Source organism: Poeciliopsis prolifica, unplaced genomic scaffold (assembly GCF_027474105.1).
Source record: "Poeciliopsis prolifica strain line A6 unplaced genomic scaffold, Auburn_PproV2 SCAFFOLD056, whole genome shotgun sequence".
Taxonomy (NCBI): domain Eukaryota; kingdom Metazoa; phylum Chordata; class Actinopteri; order Cyprinodontiformes; family Poeciliidae; genus Poeciliopsis; species Poeciliopsis prolifica.
This window is the reverse complement of record NW_026562431.1, coordinates 1,674,780-1,690,175: the sequence shown is the minus strand read 5'-3', so window position 1 is coordinate 1,690,175 and position 15,396 is coordinate 1,674,780.

Sequence of the window (15,396 nt, the reverse complement as noted above, 5' to 3'; positions counted from 1 at the left end):
CGCGTTTCCGTGAAACCAGGCACATTAGGACGGATGTGCTCCAGTGTCTTAGCTCACTGGAAGAGAATGAGCTGCATAGATGTACAACATAAGATTTAATTTGTTCTACTTCTCCCTGCAGTCAGACTGGAAGCCCGTTGTTTCCTCTGGGCTCCCTGCTTGTTTTTATTTTTGCATGCCTCCTGACCTTTGTGTTTGAGCGTTGCATTCCCGTGGTGGCTGTGCCTGAGAAAAGGAAACACTGCTCAAAAAGAAAAAGAAAAGAAAAGCTGCCGCCTCAGCGAGCGAAGCTGCAACTCTTGACATTTCTGCAGGAGAGTTCAGGTGTGTGTGGGCATAACGCCTGCCTCACTATTCCAGGACAAGAAATGGCCGGGCAGATATTCTTCTGCCTGGCAATCATGAAAGGCCTCCTTTCATGCGTTCCCTCCGTCTCACACATAAAAACACGCATCACCACAGAGGCTGACATGCACTCATTTCAGGAGCCACTGGCCCGAAGGTTGATCTTTAAATAACTCATCTGGACTCTTGTTTTCCAACTTCACTGACTTTTTGAAGACAAGAGGCAGAAGAACACTGCAAAATAAAAAACCTATGTGTTTTTGGTCTGGTTTCTAGTGCAAATATCTTAGTAGAGTTGAAATAAGACAAAACTAATAACTAATATATCCTGAAGCAAGAGATAATAGCTTGTTTTGAATAAATCATTATTGAATATTCATGAAAAAGAAGGACTGGGAGATGATTTTACTTATGACATTAAAAATGTCTTGTTCTACATAAAATAATTTGCCAGCGGAACAAGTACTTTTTAAAAATAAATACTAAGACATTTTTCTCTTAAAACAAACTCTCATATGTTTCTGAAAATTATCTGAAAATTAGGTTTTTCTTATTTCATGTAGGGATGCACCATTTCACTTTTGTCACTTCTGATACTGATACCGATTCTGATATCGGATGAGGCAAAACTAATACCATACAGAAAAACTGAGATAAATGCACTGGATTACACATTTATTTGCTCACTCTGCTCCAGCACAGCACACTTAAACACAGCAACCACTTAAGATATTTGCGCGAGAAACCCAACCTAACCCTAACCCCTACCCTAACCTAACCCAACCCTAACCCTAACCCCAGTTGTCGGTCTTGGTAAGATTTTGTGTTTTTGCAGTGACAGAGCTGTAGAAAGTACCAGGAAGTCCTGATTGTCTCTTATAGAATTCATGTATCTGAACAAAGAAAAAAAAATTTCCCTGAGAGAAAACAACTTAGCTTTAAACAATAATAAAAAGCATGGCAACAACAAATAATTCGGAGAAAGAGTTACGGTCTGATGAAATGATCTCCTGTCCTCTGTAGTAATACACTCCAGCTCAGTGACGACCAATCAGACCCAGGAGGCGGGTCTTTGCACTGTCAATCATGCTCATTTATGAATAGCTCACACCCTCTTGATTTCTGATGCACTATGGCTAGCTTTAGCCTGTCGTGAATGCTAAGGCTAGCCAGCATGGCCGCTAATGACGGCAGATGAACAGATTTCCTGTAACTGTAAGTTGTTTCTCTGCTATTAGCACATTTAGCTGCGCGTAAACGAGCTGACTAACAGCACTAAGACCCTCCTTCGGACTCCTATTGGTTATTTTTGACAGATTGTCGGTCTTATATGACATAGTAACAGTTTTCACAAACATGTTTTTGTTAAGACTGTGCTCACTAATAGAAACACTTTTATTAATGTCGTTTTCTGTCTATTTTCAGCTGTTTTGCACATGATGCTTTCATCTGCTTTAGGGGATTAAGAGTGAAAAATTTAAACTGTTCCTCGGCTTTGTGCTGCAGTCACCATGCATCAGTGAACAGAGGGAGTTTTCTGTCAAAATGTGACACCACTTTCTCTAAAAATAAAAAATAAAGCTGTTAAGTAAGCCTTTTTCTGGTTCTTTTCTTTGTAACTACATTTATAAAGAATCTAAGTTCAGTAGTTGATTTTACGTGGATGAGTGTGAATCTTTCAGCTGAAAAAAAAATGTACGTTTGTAATTCCACACGCCAAGGAAAAAAAAAACCACTTGTGGAAATCATTACAAACTGTATTGAGAAATCCCATTGTGTGTTTATACATATAATGCATATTTTCAGATTTGATAAGATAATAGTCTTCTGTTGGTTGACAGTAGGAAACTACTCACACAGAGGTTTCAACTTCCAACCCACATAATAACAGAAAACAGGAGAGCAAAAAAACAAAAAAACAATGAAAAAAAAAAAGATCACTCCAACTTTGGATGGAAAAATGTCGAGACAATGCACATTGGTAGCTTATTAAACCGTGACCAAACACACGTATGCCATAATTAGAGCCAAATGTGGTTCAGGGAAAAAAATTCTTCTTGTAATTCTTCTCTTGCTTTGGCCGAGTTGTTGCAGGCAGATTGAATCACATTGGTGCCTGAGGCCAAACGAGGCAACGCAGCAACGCGGCAACACTCTTTGTTTTTTTTGTTTTTTATCAAGTAATATATATATATATATATATATATATATATATATATATATATATATATATATATATATATATATATAAATTCTTATATATATAAGAATTTTTATTTTTTCCTCAGAACAAATGTTGACTTTTGAATAAAAGTGGAACGCTCAACACAACATCGTCCTTCAACTTATTTTTCTATGTGTGAAACAAATCCTCCTTCGTTCATAAATGACTTTTTGTTTCCAAGCAGCAGCGTAAAAAATGTCTCTGAACCAACTGGAAAAAAAATTTTCTATTTTGTTGCAGCTAATTTTACTTGTTCTGTTCAAGCCTTAATTCTCATTTCATAATTAGAATCAAATAAATTCAAATCTGAATAACAGCTTGCAAAAAACTAGTAGAATTAACTGTGACAAATTAGTCTTAGTTCTTCTTTTTTAAGTTGGTTGGAAGAATCTTTTTTTTTCAGTGAGGACTCCGAGGCGGGAAGCTTCATCAGTTACCTCTCAGTCCCTGACTCCGGTTCTGGTTCTGATTCTGGAGTCAGAACCAGAACCAGTTCTGACTCCGGTTCTGGTTCTGGCTCTGGCTGGGGTCAGTGATGTCAGTGGAAACATGGGGAAGGAGGTGGCAGTGTTCAGCTGTGTCTCAGTGGGGGTGAGGGGTTATGCGGGTTGGGGTGGAACAGATTCCTCAGGATCCAGGAAACAGACTCCGACTCAGGAAGCAGGAAACCTGTTAGTCACATTAGCCACAGGGTCATCCCAGGAAAGGGAAGGCCTCAGTGAAAACGCTTCGCTTTGTGACAACTTTATTGTGATAGAACAGCTGCAGGACTACGATCTAGGAAAAAAAAAAGAAGAAGAAATACAAAGTTTGACCTGTGTTCAGGTTTATTTCTGCAGATTTTATCTGAACATTTTCCAGGTTTTGGACTTTGCTCAGAAGACAGGAAGACGTGTGTAAAGCAGATCCTGAGCTCAAAGAGAGCAGCAAACTTTCCAAACTGTAACTTGAGACTGAAAACTGAAAATGTGTTTTTTGTTATGTTTGTGTGTGTGTGTGTGTGTGTGTGTGTGTGTGTGTGTGTGTGTGTGTGTGTGTGTGTGTGTGTGTGTGTGTGTGTGTGTGATGCTATACTTTATAAACCCCCAAAACATTTATTTGCTTTTTCATCTGTCAGATTTCGTTTCTATTTTTCTCATCTTGTCTGAATTTAACAGTTGATTAAATCAATGTGTCATCCATCCATTTTCTAACATTCTTAACTCCTGTGGGGTCAGGCGGGTGCTGGTGCCGAGCTCCAGCAAGACATTGTGGGCAAGAGGCGGTGTCACCCTGGACAAGTCGCCAGTCCATCAACAGAGAGACAGACAGGACAACCAACCATACACACACACACACACACACACACCCTCACATCTAAGGAGGATTTAGAGAAACCAATTAACCAATTAGCCGGAGTACCTGGAGAGAACCCACAGATAGAAACACCCTTTCAGTTTATGTACCACTTATGAATTAATTTTATTTGAGATTGATTTGAATTTCTTTGATTTGCCGTTGGAATGTTATTAACTATTATTATGTGTCAGTGCATTTTAGACTGACAACATAAACTAAAGGCAGCACACATTTTAACAACCCACCCAAAGCTGGTGTTTTGTTTCCCAGCCTAGTTTTCACCCTAATCTACCAACACACTCCCAGAACAGAGGAGAGAACAAAGTGACGTCATTCTGTTCACACGGTTCTGGTTAATGAGCTCTTGAATTTTATTGTAACACATCATCTGGGCAAGACATGTTTTCATGCTATTAGCAGCGAGCAGAGCCTGGTTCTGCTGGAGGGTTCTTCCTCTTGCTTCCTGTTCCCATATGCTGGCTAAAGACCACTGCAAAGCCAATAACTTGATGCAGTCATCAATTTATTATCAATCAAGTGTCTTTCATTGAACTTGCTCTGACTCTGGTTCAGGTTTCATTCAGTGAAATATCACAGATTGACTGTTTGCACTTCTATTGGATTTTACATGTTTTCTTAATGCAAGCATATGCTGCTGTAAAAGAAAGCAAGAAGAAGAAAGAGAAAAGCAGACAACATTAACTTTGACTCTGGGCCTGACATTACTCAATTACACAGAGGGACAATACTTCTATGTCTTCATTATGTAATTTTCATTTTATTCTTGGAAACAAGGAAAGATTTTAATGCTTTTTGCATCACTGTGAAATGGTGAGATAAAATTTTAAGATGTCATTATTAGAATTGTAGGAATTCCTTATGGAATATATTGACCATCAATAAATTAGTCTTAAAGAGGTAGTATGATGTAAAGTTGACTAGGCAATTGTATTGCCTTGATACTTTTATGCATGTTTGAGAAACCCTTTAATCTTGCCTCACAGAGCATCGCTCCCTCACAGTGCCCTCACTCAGTTCCTTCAGACTAGCCAGGAGCAATTAGCAAACATCTGGTGGAACTTCACATCTGCTGAGCTCATTGTAGGAGCTATTCCTCAGTGCAAAGTTGGTGAACACTTTGTGAAAGGATTAATAGAGGAGCCCTCTTTTGACCAGGAAGTTGTAGGAGGAGCCACAACTTCCTGGAGGCGGAGTTTCAGAAAGAGCAGGAGTTTTATTTTATAATAAATCTTGCGCAAACCATTTGCTGTTGCCTTGGTGATATTGCAGATGTTCCATGATCTGACAAGCTAAATCCATTACTGAATTGAACGATTAAGTTTAAATTCTTAACGTTTTATGTCTTTCTTTTTCCCCCCCTGTGAACATATCAGGACTGTTTGCATTTGTTTCTTGGTTCATGTTCAGTGTGAAATAATCGCCACCTGGCGCCATTTGTGGAGTAGAAAGCAGCAAACTCTGCCAGGAAGGTTTTCCGCCTCTCCTCCTTCACAACGCGCTGCCCCCACCTGAGCAACAGCGTTTGGCTTTCAAACAGCCAAACCAGCCATGAAGTTGGAACGTGTTCACCAAGTCATCTGCACCAATCTCCCAACACACAGTTGGAGCTAATTAACAGATCCCCCTCGCGAACACGTTACAACTCCTGGAAACGCTACAAAACCAACAATTTTACTTTCTTTTCTTTTGTGGTCTTTGCACATGTTGTGAAAAAACATTTCCCTCGCTGATCAAAGCATAGTTTTTGCAAGTTCCTGTTGTCTGGCAGAGGCTTTGCTAAAACAGCTTCTCATGGTCGTGTGTGTAATGGTGTGAGAAAGTCTGCATTAAAGGGACTCTGCGCCCTTTGGGTCTGACGCTGTGGAAATCCTGCTGCTGTTGTCTCTGTGATAATGTCCACATGGGGACAGCGCAGACTGTCCGCCTGGCTGCCCCTCAATGGGGAGCGCCGTATCCGTATCAAAGGCGGGACGCGGCGTTCCAAGCGCGGGGACACTTGAAAGCTTAGCGCCGGCTCGGTTCTGGAGTACGTGTTGGTGTTCGAGAGCTTTGTTCCAAATAATGTCACGTCCAAAACAGACAATATCTCATTCCTCTTGTAATCACAGCCAAATCTGTTAGCTGAAAGGCGCAGCCCGGCGAAATGAGACACTTCAGCCTTGAATCGCCTTTTAGATCAAAATGTGCCATGTAAATAAATAAAACAAATAAATACAGCTCAAAATTGAAAGCGGATGTTTTTGCAGAGCCGCCGACTGAAAATGACCAGGACAAAAGCAGGCAGTTATTAATCCATCAAACGCTGTTCACTCATCATATTCTCCATAAGGGTGTGATATGAACGTTTGGGTTCTGGAAGAAAAGCCAGAAGCCGTTAAAAAGAGAAATGGCCGATGTCAAAATGTTACTGCACATGTTTCCGATTAGGATTACATTTACCTCACATTCATTCTTGATAAGACGAGAACCAGTCCGCTGGTTCTGCTGCTGCTTCCTGCTCTCTGCAGTTCTCTTTTTCTCAAACGAAGGGTTCAAAGTCTCACCGAAGGACACTTCGGCACATGGCATCGAACCGTCAGTCTTCTGGTTGAAAAACAACCACCCGGCTTCGCGGTTCCACATTTGATTTCTACTGTGAGAAACACATCCTTATATTTAACAAATTTAAAGCAGGTTTACGACTTATGCTTTGTGTGAGTAAAGCGTTCTGCTGTCACACTTCAAATCACATCCAAAGAATGAAAAAAATTCTCCAAAATGTTGACGGGATTAAAGTGGAATTTTTTGGGAGGTGTCTTGTACAAACACAGCTTTTCATCAAAACATCAAGGTGTGAAAATCTTAATTGTAAGACGTCTGATTCACTCACGCTGACCAAGCATCGACCATTTAGGCCAATGAAAGGCCTTGAACACGTCAGTGCTTTTGCTGTGGCTCATCTGTTTGCGTGCTCTCTATAGCGCCACGTTTTCAGACTGTCTGCGGGTTTCGGTCTGCTACGTGGAGCGCCGTTTTCGGCTGCCTCAGATATTTCGGTCCTGAGTGTTTGTGAGAGCTTTAGGCCACAGAGGGGAACTGGCACCACGAGGTGTTGGCTGGCGCACACGAAGATGCTCAGTGCGCCGGAGCCTGCTGAAAGACACAAGCAAATGTTTTGTTTTGTTTTTAATCTGTAATCTATCCCAAAATAACACCGACCACCATGTTTCCTGGGGACCTGTGGACAGAGTGGACAGACAGGAAGTCAACGCCTCCCACTTCCTCAGATGCCTCTGTGCTGGAATATCAAACCAGCGATCCTCTTCTGGACACACTGTAACACAAAGAGTACTCCAAAATCTTCTGCAAAGGCAGTCTGAATATAAGTAAGGCTTCTCATGCAGTGGAGCATGGAGTGAGCCGTGTCTGCATATTAGAATAGTGCTGCAGTTTTACTCCACTGTGCTAGCATCCCAGGTAGCCGCAACACCCTGGAGACTTTTTGAATCATCGAAATGTTGTCGGGTACATTATCTTAAAAAGAGCTTTGAACACCTCTAGCAATAATAGTAGTGATAATAAACTTTTATATACAGTTAACAATAACTGGCATGTTTTGTACCCGCCTCAATAATCTTTAATTGCATTGGATTCATCAAAGCCTTTGAGGTTAGAAGGCCTCCTTCCAATCACCCTAATCTTTAGATCATAACTTTGACTAGGCTACTCCAAAATGTTAAGGAGGCAATATTATGTTTTTTCACATACTGCCATTTTATAGCACAATGAAGTAGCTATGTTACCTTCAGTTGCTCTAAAAAAAAAACAAAACCTGAAAGTATTTTTATAACAAAGATCTGACACTAGCAAATTTCTTCACATTAGTTATATGTATGTATAAAAATCTAAAAAAATATATATATATATATGCAAACATATTTGTATTTATTAAATATAGTTTAAAAGAAATTTGGACAGAAGCCCATTGATATTGGGCTTCTGTCTCTAAGAAATTCTTCCTCTTTGTGAAATATGGCTCCTCTATTAACCCTTTAACAATGTTTGCTGTTCCAACCTGGCTGCGGTGTGGCAGGTCTGAGCCTTGACTTCAATCTGAGAACTCCTTTGTGATGAATTAGAGCACACACGGCAAGCCAGACGTTCCCAGCCAACATCAGTGTCTGACCTCACTGTTGTGCTTCCGGAAGAAACGTTCCACCAAAGACAGAACAGCAGACGCTGTCACAGCTGCAAAGGATGCAGTAAATGTCCCAGAGCCGGCAGGTCTGGCTCATTAGTGATGGTTACACCGGGCAGAACTTGCACCAGCAACTTTGCATGAGAGCAGTGTTATTCTAAAGCCTGACAGTGGAATGCACAATTCAAACATTACAGACCTGCCGAAACTCTCCACAAAGTCCTTTTCACATGCTGAATAAAGAAATGTCAGAGAAACTCCTTCCAAGGGAGAAAAATAAACAAAAATAAACAAACAATGCTGTGCAAAAGTTGCAAACCAGCCACAATTCGTCCTGTGAAAGACCTTTTATTTATTATTTTTTTAAAATAGTCTTATCATATTTTTTCTCAGACTTTGCAAAGGTCTTTCCAGGGTTTAGTTGGACTGCAGTTTCTTTATTTCACACATCATCTACTTATGTTGTTCAGTGTGTGTCTACAACATGGAAAGAGTGGAGGACAAAAGAGGGAAAAACACTAATTCCATCTCCTCATGACTTTCTAAAGGTCAGCTTCTTTACTACTGAGCGTCTGCTTCTGAGAGCACGACTCCTGTTCAGCTCCTTTAGACTAGCCTGCAGACGTTAAACACCTGGTGGAACTGTGGATTTGTTAAGTTCATTAGAAGAGCTACCTCTCAATTCAGCGCTGATAACAACGGCTGTAAACAGCATTAATGGAGAAGCATTGTTGTGCTGAAGGACGGGATCTTCCAGGGGTCAAAAGTGCTTTTTGGTATTCGTGTTAAAATTTTCAACATTCCTTCTACTCCTCCGTCTCGACAAAGCAGTAAGTTCCTCAGCTAAATTTTTACTACGCCCCCAAAAAAGAAAACCACTTATGAGCAATAAATGACGAGAAGCGTTGAAAGAATGCCAGTTATTTTCCTTGAGAGAGCCCCTTGTCAGCGTGCCAAGTCTTTTCCTCACACATTCCCAGGCTTTCAGTGCGCTGAACCCATTAGCATTCCAGTAACAGAACTTCATGTGGGATTGATTTACTGGACAAAGTCGCTGTGTGCTGCTTCGATAACCAGGATGAATTGCAATTGTTTCCCTCCGCATTATACAGAAATGATGCCGTGCAGGAATGCGCTTCATGCCTGAGGCTTGAGCCTGGACCATCAACACGCTGTCACTGCAACCTGAGATCTACTTTCCCTCTGTTTGCTCTTTGACCACAGAACATCCTAAAACAATTGAAATACCGCAGCTCTGCCGTTCTCCCTCCACTGGTTTCGATTCAGCTCAGTTTCTCCGTATGTTGTTAAAGAGCCAGTATCACGTAAAATCAACTCTTTTTTTTTTAGCTTCACATCATTTATTGTGTTATTTCTTCATCAGAAACATGCCTGGAGCGCTGCCTTGACTCTTTTGTACATGTTTGTGAAATGCTTTTATCTCCACAGAACCCCTGGTTGGACCTAGCACCGCCTTGGAGGACTAAGCTCCTCCTCTCAGCCGCAGTTTTCAAGCTTCCACGCTTCTGCCTCACAAGGCAGCCTTTCCCCACTCCTACAGACTAGCCAGCAGCAATTAGCAAACACACATTTATTGAGCTCATTATAGGTGAACTACCTCTCAGAGCAACGCTGGTAAAAATGTTGTTAAAGGGTTAATAGAGGAGCCATGTTGTGATGGCTTTCTGAAAGTGGAGTTTCAGAAAGATTAAGAGTTTTTAAATCACAAAGTCAAATTTCCTTTAGATAGTATTTGATACATAGCATCTGAAGCAACTGAAGGTGACGTGGTTACTTGACTGCCTGGAAAACACATGGTACTGCTCCTTTAAGAGACCTCATGAAGCTATTTTGCCTTTAAGACATCATATGGATCAGCAGTGAATATTGAACGTTTCATTAATAAATGGTTTGTCTTCCATGTTTTGCGGCCCCATGGCATGATGCAGTTCAGGGAACCATTCCGACCCTTTGTGCCTCTGTTTGGACCACTCTGATGGGGAGAGACCGCAGCAGACGTACAACTCCTCAGAAACTCTGCACTTGGCTCATGCAGCTCTTCAATTCAAGAGCAGATTTTGAAAGAAATCGCCTTTTACAGTTTGATCTCGTTCGTCGTTCTCTGTGCTCCAGGAACAAATGGTCTGGTGGTTTGGGGACCATTGGTTGTAAAATGTGTTTTGGGTTAAACATGTGCTGCCTGCAGAGAATCATACCCAGAACTTTGCATCTCTTAAAGTTACCATGGCTGGGTATTTCATGATTGGTTACTGTATTATGTTTTTTATAGGATGAAAAACACTTTGAACTGACTCGTTGCTGTTCAAATAAACTTGACTTGCCTTGATTAAAAGTCATTTTTTTCCCAAAACGTTATCCAAGTGAATGTAAGTAGTCCCTGCCCAACTCCGTCAGAACAAGGTTTTTTTTTTTCATTATACATTTTATGTATTTTCAAAAACGGAAAAAAACCCACCCCTCTCTTTCCACTTCAATTATCCACAACATGGGAATGTGATTTTTCCATGTCAGACAACGCGTGTCCCTCAGTATTACTCATTGGCCTTAAATGAGACATTTCTAGGATTTATTGGCTCCACAGAGAAAATGGAAGCAGTCAGAGGTAGAAACACATGTAAGGCTCTTTAGTTGGGGGAAGTCTGGCCAGGCCACCACCATGTGGGGTTTGAGTCATAAGCTCCTCGTCGCTGGAGTACCGCTGATGTTTCGCTCCGCGTGAAGGCCTTCTCGCCGACATGATGAATGGCCTCTGCCTTACGGAGAAGCACTTGGGGAAATGGAGTCACATCCTGGAGGTCAACGGTCCAGGCAGGACGCACACATGGACCTAATCACAGCACAGACACACAGGCAAGCTGAACCCACTCAGAGGCTACCTGTGTGAGCACACCAAAAAAAAAAAAAGAATGAAATGTCAAGGGACATATTGTCCATTATAGTAACTTTATACTTTTCCAAACTGGAGGAAATTGAATTCCCAACTCTACACCTTTTAAGATTCGTTAATGTCCAGCAGATGAGTTCCTTGAAGCAGAAAAATAAAAATGTTCAATTTTGTTTAGCTAACTCAGCAAAGAGCGACATGTAGAGGATTTAGTTTTGCCTCAAAGAACACCGGAAACGATCTGAAATGTTATATTTTCAGTTTTCTCGTTTTCTTTTATTTGCCGCAGAAGGTTTGTCCGTTTGCAGGCTGCAGTCTGACGTCAACCCAGAACCGAATGGCTTTAATAACAAAAATATCCAGCAAACAAGTCAACAACAGTAGTCCGCAGTCAGGCAGCATGGCTGAGCGGAAGCCAGGACGCACACCGGTAGCAACTGGTAAACAGGCGGAACAAACGACAACGACGACAAAATACAACAAGGACCCGACAAGGAACAAAGGACACAGGAGGAGGGATTAAATACACAGAGAGTAATCAGGGGAACAAGACACACCTGGTAGCAGGACAACGAGGAGACCCAGGACACAGAAAAGTCAAATGAACAACAGAAACACACGGAACACAACATGAGCTTTTCCACAGTAAGGATTAGGGAGGAAGATTAGGTCCCTGTCTGTAGCTACACTTTTTAAATTGACACATTTTATCTCAACTGGGTCAAGAAACTCAGTAAAACGGCTGTCAGATCTCAGATCTCCTCTGGATCTCTGCTCCGCTCTGCTTCCGAACGGTGTACTGAGGAGCGGTGGTTGGGGTCACTGCTGTGGGCGGGGCTAAAGTCCACACCCACAACACTCAAAAACAGATTCCATTCATCTGATGCAAACACGTACAGCTGGTGTGAAGCTGCTTAGATGCTGTTTGTTTCTTGCCATGCCGCACTAATCAGACCCATATGGGAATCATTGGCCTGTAGGGGTTACATCAGAACCGAGCCCTTATCTCCTGTCAGGCCCTCTTTTTATGCTCCAACAAACCTTTCAGCTGCCTCTGAATTCTGCTTCCTTTCTTTCCCTCCTCAGCAGACATATTTCCTCCTGTACCGTTTAATAGTTTGTAAATATCCCGCTCTCTTTGCTGAGCCTCCATAATTTCTCGCTCATAAAGAGCACTTCCAGTGGAATTGGGTTTTTATTGAGTCTGCATAGTCGTTTGTCCTGCGAATGGGAGGAACCTGTGAAATATCTCCCGCCCTTTGACCTGCAGATGGGGCTAATAAACACGATGGGCGAGCTCGAAGTGAATGTGTTTACAGCTGGAAATCTTGCGGCTGATGGAGGGCAAAATAAGTTTTCACTTGCCGTCCATAACCACTTTGCTACAGTGGGACAGTTCCATGAACTGATGAAACCTGGAGATGTAAGTATTATTCATTTAGAGCAGAAAGGATCAAATAAAGCAGAAAAATAGTTGACGAACAATTCAGAACCACTTGTATTCCTTTTTGTCGCCTACGATATCCACAGACCAGTTATTATAGGAACAGCTGGCAACAGCTCCAGCAGTGAATCAGGATTCAACAGCAAAAGACACGCAAGTATTTCCCACACAAAGAACGGAACATTCAGTCCATCACAGTTTTATGTTTTCAGGCTTGTTGTTAGTTCTGTGATAATTAATAAGTGGTTATCTGAATGCAGCTGCAGGTTGACTAGCTAATTTAAACTCCTGCTCCGCTGAGGATCCATCCAAGAGTCGGTGTGTGGGCCGGCTTTCTTTTTTTTTTAACTGAACCAAAACACACCAAATCCCACAGCATATGTACATCTTCAGATTATCAAAGTCAAGCTAGCATAGCCTCCCTCACTTCTTTTTTAATCAAAACTTTTTCGTGACCTATGAAAAGGGTTTACTGTGGACCTTGTCTTCTGGATGTGGTAGCATTGACACTGAGCAGCAAAGCTCTGGATCCATTTTCTCGTTCGTATATCCAGTGCACATTTAAGATTGAACATACCCTGTTGCTAACTTATCAGCAAAAAACAATGTCCTGTTCTCTCCATCACAAAGCCAGAGGATGGGCTCTTGCACGCAAAAAACTACTTGCAGATGATGACCACCGTTGGTTTTATCTGTCGATTTGTCAATGTAAAGTCCTAAATCTTAGACGTATGTGATACAAAACAGAAAGGGGACACAGAGCTTTGTTACTAATTGTCAACACTATGACAGCTAGAAAACCAGGTCAGAAATCAAGTTTTAATTAAAACCACAGCAAAGGTGGAAAGGCGGTCAGCTATGCTAGCTTGACTTTGACAACCCTAACATGTAGACGTGCTGCAGAACTCGATGTGTTTCGGTTCAGTTAGCCAGAAATAAACAACATACCGACTCTCTGACAGATCCTCAGCACAGCAGGAGTTTAAATTAGCTAATCAATCACAGCCGTGTTCAGATAACAACTTATTAATGATTGCAAAATAAACATCAACCCTGAAAACATAAAACTGTAACGGACTGAATGTTCTGCTTCTTGTGTGGAAAGAGTTTGTGTGTTTCTCTGGCTTGGAGTCCTGATACACTATTGGAGTTTTTGTCAGTCAGTTGCTAAGTCAACCAGCAAGTTTGTAGCGTAGCCAACAAAAAAAAAAAGAAAAAAGAATACAAGTGGTTTTGAATCGTTCAACATTTTCTTTCTGCGTTATTTTCTTTTTGCTGTGGCCTCTGCATTAAATGAATAGTTCCTAGATCTCCATGTTTAATACTTTTAATGGAATCGTTCTGCTGTGGCTACGGATGGAAAGTAAAAGAATCGTCTTTCTGTCCTCCAGCGTTGTGCGCAGGCCTGAAATTTCCGGATGTAAACAATATCATACAACACGTCAACAGAGGATCATTCCAGCTGCAATTGGAGTTCAGGGGACGTTTTGAGATGTGGCCCCATGCAGTGAAGCATGGCTCTCTTTAAGCTACAGATATAGCAGGCTGCCAGCAATCTGCTCACTGCTCACTGTTTTTATGGCCCACATGAGAACAATCAGGTACCGGGCAGCTCTGACTCCCAGAGAATCCTGCTCTGCTCCCCCAAAATAAGACTTTGAACAAGAACATGTGAGACCCAGATGGGCGGGATCCTCTGGTGGGAGTCGAGATCTCACAGGGGGAGGATACAGCAGGAGCAAGGGGTCGCAGAGGCCTCATGGAAACTGTCACTGAAAGCTAAAACAGGAGTTGTCACAGGCCACCATCTTGATGGAAGTAAAACACGACTTCGCGGGTCTGGGAGTGATTTGACGGTGCTGGCTAGAGGAATGCAGCGGTCTCCTGTACAACAGCTGGGACGACAGAGTAAATCATGGAGACCTGTGAGGAGCCTTGGAAAACTACTTTGGCGAACGCCGGAGTTCAGTGTTAACCTGTCAGTGAAATGAAACACGTTTCTGACCCTGCCCTGGTGAATCGAAGCTGTCACATGGAGGAAGACAAGCTTTCCTCACGATGTACAGCTGACTGCTCACTGCTAGGGTCCATTAATCCACGTGTTTCACTTTCAATACTAATACCGACATCTGAGGTTTAGTGTCGGCTGATTCGATACAGAGAAACAGCAAAACTGACTCAAAACGTTGCACTTGCTCGCTATGCCACAAATGATGAAGCATCCTTGTTTTCATGGCGTGTCGCTGCAAACTTGTTCCTTCCTCGTGAGGCGTTGTAAATAAACAGCTGAATTCTTTGTTTTCCTGCTGGTGCTCGGGAGGAAAACTGAAGGAAAAACGTCTGACAAAGAGGATGAAAGTAAACTGGATGGAGAAAAAAATCCAGTGTTGCACCAAACATTAGCAATCATCTTCAACAAATATCATTGAATGAGTCAGAAATAAGTCCGAAAAAAACCCTAAAATATCTCTTTTGATTAACTTTGCACAGAGCCCACTGCAGCAGCAGCTGTAAGCTGGTGCAGAAGTGCAACATTCCTTTGCTTTGAGACAAGGCAGACGAAGTGGTTGACTTTTCTTTACATAGGCCGTAATTACAAACTAAACTGGGAGACATTCGCAGACGAAATGGAAAAACATGCATCGAACAAGCCATTAAAACAGAACAGAGATTCATTGTCTTGTTACGGCAGCAAACATGACTTACATCACTCACTTGCTCAGAAGTCGTGGACAATCAGGGAACAAAATTGTAATTCACGTCACTATTTTAGAGCTTTCTCACACCAAGAAGCAGCAGCAACTTTGCAGAAAAACACAGTCCTTCACACACACACACACACACGCACACGCACACACACACACACCCCTACACACACACACATGCACACACGCACACACACACACACGCAAGCACGCACACAGACATTTTAACACTCCCTC